The sequence below is a fragment of the Rhipicephalus microplus genome, chromosome 5 (assembly GCF_043290135.1).
Source record: "Rhipicephalus microplus isolate Deutch F79 chromosome 5, USDA_Rmic, whole genome shotgun sequence".
Classification (NCBI taxonomy): Eukaryota; Metazoa; Arthropoda; class Arachnida; order Ixodida; family Ixodidae; genus Rhipicephalus; species Rhipicephalus microplus.
The window spans coordinates 2,573,818-2,585,122 of record NC_134704.1 but is presented as its reverse complement, the minus strand read 5'-3'; positions in this window follow the sequence as shown (position 1 = coordinate 2,585,122).

Here is an 11,305-nt window from a genome sequence, read left to right as displayed (position 1 = left end):
AAACCGAAACGGGAAGCGCACGCCACTTGCTCTCACTAACCACCAGGTGTGCTAGGGTCGATTGGGCCGCTGGGGTCTACGGGAGTGTCCACTCTTAACCTTTTTTTTATTTATCTATGGTCTGGTCACAGAACGCCTACCAGCTTCTGGTTATAGGTGTCCTGTGGTCTGGTCGTTCGCTTGTTAGTGAGCGCAGTAACGGGCTACGTTGTATGCGCTCTGTCTTCACTGTCCGCACGCTATACGAGACGTCTACTGTGCAAGCCGCCCTTTTTAGTTAACATACAACAGTGTCTTGTGTGCGGTGCGTGTTTATTACGTGGAAAGTCTTTGAACGTGTCTATTTGCGTTTGCTGACAGGCGGTACGTGCCGTGGTTGCACGCCAGTCAGCAGCGCAAGTGGTTAACTGTGCCGCATTTATTTGTAACGGCCACGCGAAAAGGAAGCCCAGGGATAGAAACGTTGTCTCGGTAGGTTTCTTTTTTACACCAAAGGTTGGCGCTAAATCATGCCAGAATACCGAAGAAGATGGAGTGGTTTCACCGCATTAACCGCCGAGACATCCTGCCTTCCCTTCGCCGTGTTTACGAGATTCACCGGCGCTATCACGACAAAAGAAACGCGATTAGACATAAATGGGAAGTCGGCTTACCTTTCCGACAACTGCGATCGCGCTGTACGGCAGAACTTTCACTCCTCCACTAAAGAGCTGCGACCACTCGGCTACACATGAGCAAGGGACGCAAGAAGAAACATCCACTGCAACGATATATATGTAACCATTTCTTTGCCATAACATCTTGTTATCGTATTTACAGTATCTAAACAATAATCGCACGGCACCATAAAAGCGATTACAAGTAGACGATGATGTCTCTTTCCGGCTACCACTATAATCCTGCTGTTGGGAAAACCTGCACACCCGGCTGCTGCACCCATCCGCTTGTAAAATAGTTGTAACCATCCATGGATTTGCAAGGTTGTAGTTGCTCACGTGACCCACAACGTGTCGCCAGTGCAAGATAGTCCTCTTTATGTCAGTCAAGTCGACCCACGACAGCAGTTCAACATCGCGTTGATGTTTAGCATTTTGAAGTTCAAGTGCACAATATTTTTTCCTTCCTCCATGTTCTAGTGACTCGGTGCCGCCGCATAGACGCACTTTCTCTCCGCGTAGTGCTATCGCGCAAGTTCATCCGACTTGCGTGCGTATGCACGCGAGTCGGATGCACGCTTAAATCAATTGCAGTGCACAGACGCACCAAGAAAACAGATAGCTCCACTGTGTAACCAGAACCAGGCCCCGGAAGCGACGCTACTCTTATCAGTTCGTGTCATGGCTCGCCGTGGCGCTGCAGTCACCCGGCTGGCGACAGCGACAGGAGGTGGGTGGCGACAGCGACAGGAGGAGGTCGGACGTGTTTTTGGAGAGCTCCGGAATGACAGCTACAGATAAGTGTTTTTGCATGTTTCCAGCTTGCCTCTGTATGTAGCGTTATGAGAACGTAAGGCGCTAGCGTAAAGCTTGATTAGGTCTATCTAGTACGGTGTACGTTTTTTTTTTTTTTAGTATTCTGTACTGTGTCTTTTTTTTTTTGCTCCAGCCACCACGTGGCTGAGGCCTGCGCGTAGACCGACCACGTGCATGCGCAGGTGCTGTGAAGTGTAGCGTATTTATGTATTATTGTGGTTCTTTTTGGCTTAGACCAGTGTATTTTAGTACGGTTTTCTAACACGTGGGCATCGGTAAACTGAGCTAGCCATGGTCAAAAAGACCGTAAAGTGTTCAGAGTGCGGGGTAGGGCGGAAGGTGGAAATTAGTGCGGAAGAGAAAGCAGAAGATGACGCCAAGTGTAGACAGTGCGAGTTCGAGGAGAAAATGAAAAATATGATGGCGGTCCAGAGTGGGCTCATGGAGAAAATCGCAGAGCTGGAGAATGCATTGGCGAAGGAGCGAGAGAAAACGTCAGCCATGGAGGAAAGGCTCCGGGCAGCCGAGAAGGGCCTATCGAAGGTCGTGAAGGGGAACGAAGACGCAGGTGACGGCGGAAGCATTATGGCGACGACCCCCCGTGCGGGAGAGATGAGGGAAACAGGCATGACAAAGGCAGATACATTGGCCACAGGGCCCAGCTACCGGGAAGTAGTTTTGAGGGAGGGAGGGAGCAAACCAGCAGCCGTGACTCACGCTAGTCACCTCGTCAGCAGCCAGGTGCAGGTTTCAGAAGGAATGTCTGAACAGGTCATCATCGCCGGTGACTCAAATTTAGTCCGATGCGCAGTGGCAATCAAAGAAAGGGTGAAAGGCGACAAGAGAGTTGCGATAGGGACGTTCCCAGGACAAACGCTGGGGACAGTAATGAGTCAAGCGGGTGAACAACTCGCAGCTAAAGCTAACAATCGTAACCTCGTTGTAATTGCGGGAGGGTTAAATGACGTCCTGAAAAAAGAATCGTCAGGACTAGCGACGACCTTGGCGAAAGGGGTGGATGACATGCGCACCGTGTCCCCCCAGGTGCAAATTGTAGTATGCACAGTACCGGAAGTACCAGTACGCAACGTCAACCTGCAAAGAGCGGTTGTCGACGCAAACAAAGAGATATGGCGAATTAGTCGAGAGAAGGGTTTCGAGGTAGTGGATTTAAACAGGGAAGTGCACAGGTGGGGTGGATTCCAAAGAGACAAGATTCATTTCGATAAGAGGCTTGGACACGAGGTGGGCTGGCGACTGGCAGGACGCGCAGTAGCTTTTTTGGGGGGCTCACGGGCCCTTCGGAGTCCGGGGTAGCTCGTAACAGGGAAAACAACCAGGAGGACGCTTTGACAGGTAGAATTGCGAAAAACCAGAAAAAAGGTAAAAGAAAAAGGAAAAAGGCGCATGTTGCAATTAGTTACATAAACATGCAGGGTGGCAGAAAGAAGGCAAAATGGTTAGAGATTGAGGAGCAGTTAAACAAAGAACAGATAGGCGTGTATGCGGTTACAGAAACACACCTTAGAGACTTGGAAGAGCCACCACATATTAAAAATTATGTTTGGGAAGGGTGTAACAGGACCACATCGGAAAGGAAAGGTGGGGGTGTAGGAATGCTAATTCACCGCGGAGCCAAATGGGTTAGAGTGAAACAGACGTGTTCAGAGCACCTCTGGGTTCTGGGCACAGTAGGTGGAAAGGAAACGTGGCTAGGGGTAGCCTACTTGTGGACGGGGAATAACTGCAGAGAAAAGAATCAGGAGATAGTGGATTGCATGAGTGCGGATATTAAGGAATTTGGTAATGGGGCCGAAATCATCCTTCTAGGGGACATGAATGCCCACATACATGACCTTGACGGATATTCAGACACCAATGGGAAGTTATTACTAGATCTTTGCGAGCAACATAGTCTGGAGATAGTTAACACGGGGCCTAAATGTGACGGCCAGATCACATGGGAAGTCGGAAACAAGCAATCAAGTATTGATTATTGTCTCATGACTGAAGGAATTTACCACAAACTGACAGAAATGAGGATAGACGAGGAAGGCATTAACAGCTTGGGTAGTGATCATAAACGAATAACATTACAAATGGGATACGAAACTAAAAATATGAGCATGGAATCAAAGTCTGGCAGCTCGTATTTAAATGACAAACAAATAATAAATATAGCCGCAAGAGTCGAGGAAGAAGTAGGCGAAATACCAGGCAAGGACTGGGAGTATAGTGAGCTGTTACATCTAATGACGAAGGAGATAGGGAAAGAGAAGAAAACTGTTTGCTGGAAAGGAAAAAGGAAGCCAAAAAGTTGGTGGAACAAGGAAATCCGGGAGGCGATCGAGAAGCGACGCGAAGCATCACGGGAGCATAGAAAGGCAAAAAAGGAGAAGCGGCCGCAGGACGAAGTAAAAAAAATATGGGAAATATATTTGGAGAAAAAATCCCTTGTACAGAAATTGGTAGAGGCAAAAATTAAAGGTGAAAGTGAACGCTGGATGACAGAGATACACGAAAAAAAGGAGGCCGCGCCTAGGATTTTTTGGAGCCACATAAAGGCGCTAGGTAGGAAGTCTGTCACAACGCAACAACATATTCTAGATGAAGGAGGAAATCAATTGGAAGGGTACGAAGCGCTAGGTTACATCCAAAAGGTAACAGCCGATTCGTTTCAAAAGAGCGTCCAGGGGATCTCCCCGGTGAGTAAAAGTGTGGCGGAGAAAGCAACAGAGGAAGAGCTAGTACTTGATAATTTCAACTGGAAAAAGGCCGAAGAAAAAATTCCAAAGCGCACTGCCGCGGGTTTAGATGGGATTCCCGTTAGCCTCATTAACGAACTAGGACATAACACTAAAGAAGCATTGTTAAAAGCAGTAGAAAAAAGCTTAAAGGACGGACAAATACCGGACAGTTGGCGACAAAGTAGAATGAACTTAATCTATAAAGGCAAGGGAGAAAAGGACAAGATTCGCTCGTATAGACCACTAACCATTACATCGGTACTATACAGGTTGGCGATGCAAGCAGTAAAAATGAAAATAGAAACATGGGCCGAACATAACGAAATTTTGGGAGAACTTCAGAACGGATTTCGAGTCGACAGGCTTTTAGACGATAACCTGTTTGTTCTCACTCAGTGTATAGAAATATCTAAAATAGAGAATAGGCCCTTGTACGTGGCTTTTCTAGACATCACTGGGGCATACGACAACGTTAATCAGGAAATTTTGTGGGATATATTGAAAGGAATGGGCATGGGCGACGACTGTATACAGCTTTTGAGGGAGATATACCGAGAAAATACAGTTTGCATAGAGTGGGAAGGAATGCGTAGCAAAGAGAACGTTGAGGTCAGCAGGGGTCTGAGACAGGGATGTCCTTTGTCCCCACTGTTATTCATGCTGTACATGGTGAGTATGGAAAAAGCGCTAGAAGGTAGCAACATTGGTTTTAATCTGTCACACAAACAGGGCGGCATGATGATTGAGCAGAAGCTTCCAGGTTTATTTTATGCGGACGATATCGTCTTATTTGCGGACAGTCGAGATGATATACAGAAGCTGGCGAATATATGCGGAAGGGAAGGTGAAGCTCTTGGACTAGGATTCAGTGTAACGAAGTGTGGATTGATGGTATTCAATGATCCCTGTGATCAGACGGTGTCCATACAAGGCCAAGAAATACCGAGGGTAAGTGAATACAAGTACCTTGGAGTATGGGTAAATGAGAGTGATAGATACATGGAGGTACAGGAAAAAGCCTCGGCAGCAAAAGGAAAGAGGAATGCGGCAATAATGAAGCACAGAGCGTTGTGGGGATACAATAGGTATGAGGTGCTTCGAGGTCTGTGGAAGGGTGTAATGGTTCCAGGGCTTACTTTTGGGAACTCAGTGGTGTGCATGAGGGCAGAGGTGCAATCGGGAATGGATGTAAATCAAAGGACTGTGGGACGCCTCGCGTTGGGTGCTCACGGGAAGACGACAAACGAGGCTGTAAAGGGCGATATGGGGTGGGCAGGTTTTGAGGCGAGGGAAGCGCAGAGCAAAATAAGGTTCGAAGAAAGGCTAAGAAATATGAAGGAGAGTAGATGGGCAGAGAAGGTGTTCCGTTATTTGTATAGGAAGAGCGTGGACACACAGTGGAGAAAAAGAACTAGAAGACTCACTAGTAAATATACGGCTGGTATTGTGAGCCATATGTCAACAAAGAGCGTTAAGGGAAAAGTCAGGGAGGCGGAGAGGATTTACTGGATGGCAGCTATGGAGAAAAAACCGGCTCTGAGTAACTACCGAAAGGGCAAAAATGAAATAAGGAGGGAGGCATTTTACGATAATTCAAGGGGAAGCGCTTTACTGTTTGAAGCGAGATCGGGTTGCCTTAGAACGCGTAGTTATAAAGCAAGATTCAGTAAAGAAGAAGAACAATGCACATGCTGCGGGAAAGATAAGGAAACGGCGGAGCATGTTCTGATTGAATGTGGAGATATCCACCCAGGTGTACGTTTGGGCACGAGCCTACAGGAAGCCTTGGGTTTTAGGGACAACAATGGAAAGCTGAAAACACCCGCGATTGAAATAAGTAAGAGACGGTTAGAGTATTGGTGGCAGAAAATTAGAGAGAAAGGACAAAAATAAATATTGGAAAAATAAAATATGGACAGTGTGCCGTAAATGGCAGAGAACTTAAGCTGAAAATTTACCTTTTTTTTCCATTAAGATAGAATTTATCGAAGTAGAGGCATTAGGCCAACATAAAAAAAAGGAGAAAAAAAGGTGTTTTTTTTTTTTGTCGAGCCTGGTGGCATACTTGTCACCACCCCGTTATAAAGGGGACGCTCATAGCATCCATCCATCCATCCATCCATCCATGGCAAAGCACACCACGTTAGTAGAGGCGGATACGGTACCTACGCCTAAGTGCTGCGTCGTCTGCTCAGCTGCACGCGCGGCTGCACCAAGGATTGATGTACGCAGACGATATAGTGCTGCTGGCGGATAATGCGGAAGAACTTCAAAAACTGGCTGACATTTGTGGTGATGAGGCAACGTACCTAGGCCTACATTTTAACCCACAGAAATCTGGAGTCATGGTGTTCAACGAGGAAGCTCATGTAGCACCAATAAGGATACAACAGGAAGCCATACCATTAGTAAATAAGTACAAATACTTGGGGATCTGGCTTAATGAAGGAAAAGGCTACCTGAATGCTCATGAAGAACACCTCAAACTTAAAGGGAGACAAAATGCAGCAGTAATGAAACATAGAGCACTTTGGGGACACAATAAGTACGAGGTAGTACGAGGCATCTGGAAAGTGGTAATGGTGCCGGCGCTCACGTTCTCTAATGCCGTATTATGCTTAAAGTCAGATATCCTGTCGGGGCTGGAGGTTAACCAAAAGGCAGTCGGCAGGTTAGCTCTGGGAGCTCACAGTAAGACTACAAACGAGGCTGTACAAGGCGATATGGGTTGGGCTTCATTTGAGGCGAGGGAAGCACAAAGTAAAATACGGTTTGAGGAGCGACTTAGACATTTAGATGAGAAGAACTGGGCAGCCAGAGTGCACAGATATCTGTACCTGAAAAGTGTGGACACCAAATGGCGGAAGAGGACGCGAAAGCTGGCGACTAAATATAACTTGACCGCGGCAAATAAGCAAAGGGGGCCAGTTAAAAAACAAGGGAGGGAAACAGAGACGCTCATGTGGAAAGAGAGGATGGAAAAGAAGGGATCGCTGGGAATCTACAAGGCAAGCAAACAAGAGATCCGGAAAGAGAACTTTTATGACAACAATAAAGGTAGTGCGTTGCTCTTTGAGGCGCGGGCTGGCTGCTTGAGAACTCTAACTTACAGGAGCAAATATTCGTCACAGGATGAGACATGTGTTGGATGTGGCATAAATAAAGAAACAATCGACCACATAGTCATGGAATGTCAAAAGATTCAGCCGGATAGAAATGGGGGGAAGGTCACACTTCCTGAGGCGCTGGGCTTCGCGGTTGATGGAAGCATTAACTGGTCAGCAGTAGGTATTACTAAGCAGCGGCTGGAGTATTGGTGGAGGAAAAGCAGAGAAGTCGATAAAATAACATCCAAGCCAAGAGTAGCGGCTGGGCAAAATTAAAAAGACATCCGAGTTGAGGGACAGAATTTAAACTCGAACTATTAAGGTAGGCTAGATGGCGCATGCCGTCACCCCGATTCAAAGGGGAGGCCTTTAATCATCATCATCATCATCATCGTCATGGAACGGTGCTGGAATGTAAGGTCCGTTCGATTCACCTGCACCAGTCAGAACCGGTTCACGGCTGTGCACGTGAAATTCAGAAATTGTGCAGCGTGAGTTCAGCGGTGCAGGCACAGCCAGTGCCTTCTCTAGAAGGCACTGGCACAGCACGACACCCGAAACGAATGACGATGTGCCGACAAGGTGCAGGCCTTATTTCTTTTCGCTTAATTTACATCGTTCAGCTAATGCTGAAGGATGGTAAACCACACATGTGGACAGTTTATGCGGCGCAAACATCTTGGCAAAGCACACCACGTTAGTAGAGGCGGATACGGTACCTACGCCTAAGTGCTGCGTCGTCTGCTCAGCTGCACGCGCGGCTGCACCAAGCCGGCACCGTCAGCGTAGGAGGTGCAAGAAAATCGTGAACCAGTGCTACACCTCTTCTGTACCTTTCGAAACGAATGGCAGGGTTCTGAGGCCGTCATTGCTACACCGCTGAAACGAATGGCAAGGTGCGGCACCTCGTGAACTGGTTCACGTGGTGCAGGCGAATCAAACGGACCCGTAATGTCGCGCCCCGGAAACTCGGCACAAGTTTTGGTTTCCAAGAACATGCACGCTCGTAGCGGTTACCGGACATACTAAGATCCGGTTGAACAGAGTGAAGTTGATGTGAACGTTCGCATTTGTTGGCTTTCGCAAGTTTTTACAAATAAAAAAAAATTTACGCCCCTGTAAAGAACTTTTGTTTATATGTGTTGTTCTTTATTTTGTTAATTTTAAATTGTGCGAAGCGCAGGAAGTGATTGACTTGGGTTCGTAGCACCTGCCTCCTCTCCTTCTCGCCCCTCGCACAGTGATATTACAAGTGATATCGCGCTCACTTATCTCGCTCGGTTGGCGTGCATGCCAACTACGCGAAAGATAAAGACAGCAAGAGGTGGCGAGCAAAAAGCGGAAGCCGCAGTGAGCTACGCCAAACAAGTAAACCACACATTTCTCGAAGATGGCTTAATCGGGTAAAACGTTTTCTTTCCGCGGCTCTGCGGTGTTGTGATTGATATGTGGGGTTTAACGTCCCAAAACCACCATATGATTATGAGAGACGCCGTAGTGGAGGGCTCCGGAAATTTCGACCATCTGGGGTTCTTTAACGTGCACCCAAATCTGAGCACACGGGCCTATAACATTTCCGCCTCCATCGGAAATGCAGCAGCCGCAGCCGGGATTCGAACCCGCGGCCTGCAGGTCAGCCGAGTACCTTAACAGACCACCGCGGCGGGGCAGGCTCTGCGGTGTGCTAATCCGACTATTTCCACATCCGCAAAGGTTTCTCAGCGTTTCCTAAGGGCAACGTGTGAGCACAAGAACTTGGACGCATTACTTGAGCAGGTATTGATTTTGCATGAGTAAATCCTCTGCAAGCCTCTGACAGAAGTGTGGTGCCGCTTGTTTAATTGGTGAAGACGGCAGCCAAGCTCCTGTCGGGGAAATGCGTTTATTGAAAGGCTTGAATTGAAGTTAGCTCGGCTACATAGTTTTAGCTTCTTTTACTTTTGGCGTGTAGTTCAGATAATCATAGGCTGCTTCCTGCTCATAAAATTCTTGTAGCCGCTCTTTGATAATTTGTGAGTCTTTACTGCTAATACTGCCACTCAAATACATGTGACGGGCCAAATGCTTCTAAATATAACTACAGAGAATGTCAGTAGAGCCAACGTTCTGACAAGTTAACTTTCCTTCGTCACGGCAACGCCGTTGCCCTGACGAGGGAAAGTTAACTTCCCGAAACACTGTTTCCAGTGACTTTCCTTCTCGAGAAACTATTGATCTCTTCAAGCCGCTCCGTGCCTCTCAACTGCAGTCTCGTTTGGCACCCATGTTCTGTAATAAAACTGTGTGTTCCGTTATAACAGTCAAATACGACGTGTCCTACTGGTGATTGTTAACTTTCGCATTGGTTTATATATTCTGCGTTCAACGTTTGCTCATTATGTTCATATGTCAGTTGTAAGTTAGCTACTACCTCTGCATCGGGTGAGGAGGTCCGCTCTGGTAGCCAACGCATTCCTCCTCCTTGTCATGCGGGCGACTGCTTGGAGTGTGTATGTTGATGCTGGTATGTGTGGCGTTATCCAGCAAGTAGCTGTTTATTGAGTCAACCTGTGAATTTTGTTTTTCTTCATTGCTATGACGGCTGAGAATTGGTCATCAGGGAACCACTGGGCTGCTTTTGGGTGCAGTAACAACTACAGAAAAAGGAAACTACTGTCGGAAGAAATATGTTATTTCCATCACCAGACGCGGAGATTTTGTGGCTGTTTCCCTGTTCACGAGGAGCAGCGGCTTATATTGCTTGCAAACTTATATAAAAAAAACCTACCGTGGGTGCTCGGGTATGTTCAGAGCACTTCTTTTCAGGCGAACGAACCGCAACGACTTCGACACCGATGCTCAACCTCGGCTATGAACGCAAAGTACGCAGCCTACAGCTATTCCAACGATGGCAATATTTTACCGATCAACAGCCCCACATAACATTCTGTCTATCACAGGTCAAAGTACCGTGGCACCGAGAGTGACTGAAATATCGCGATTAAAAAAGATAAAAAGGGGACGCGCGGGCAGGTCAGTGTCGTTTGATGTAAGAGCTGTATTCAAGTGCACACCTTAAAAAACAAACGATCGAATAATATACGGTCACTCCTTCGGAGTTGAGAAACATTTTAGTAACAAAAACTGTCACTGCCACGAAATAAAGACGAACCATTACACTCGGGGTGGGGGGGGGGGGGGTGCAAGATGAGCGAACGTGCAGTGTATCGGCTACGCCAATTTTCGGCAGGGGCCTCGGCCCAAATCATCATACCCGGACAAAACCAGCATCGTGCGATCCTGAACCAAATATCACGACTGGATACCCACCTTCGTCAAGGTGGGCCCTTTCCTTCCAAGTTTACCGCCGTTTGTCAACCGACCACGGAGGAGCCGTGGTCAGCGACGCCGGCGCTCGGCCCGGTGGAATAAGCCCTTTGGCTGAAACATGGCTGATTCCGCGCTCCAACTACGCGGATATGACCCGTAGGCGATGGCGTGGACTTCAGTCACCACCTACAGTGACCCAAGTTCGAAGATTTCTCCGAAAATTCAGAGCCAAGCCTTGATTCAAGCGGTGGAACGTCGCCCCCAGAACAAAGCCAGGACGACGGCGTCTGATGCCGCTCCGGCAGCCAGCTCGTCGGTTGACAAGAACGCTCCCGCGACGCGCGTCACGGGACGCAAGGGATAGAGAAAGAGAGAGAGAGAAACTTTTTATTTCAAGCATAGAAAAATGTCAAGTGGGGCTCTCAGTCCAGAGCTCCAACAGCCGCTGCTGCGTCCCGCGCCCGCTGGCCACTCGGGCTTTCATCACGCAGCATGGCCTCCCAGCCTTGTAGGGTAGGAATAGGAGAAGAGTTGGCAGAGTGCCTGGCTGGCGGACGCTGGCATTCCAGCGTTACGTGAAATAACGTCGGTACCACTCCACAGCCAGGGCATTTGTCAGGGTAAGAAGTGGGATGGAGGATGTGGAGAAAATAGAGGTTCCGAAAGGTGT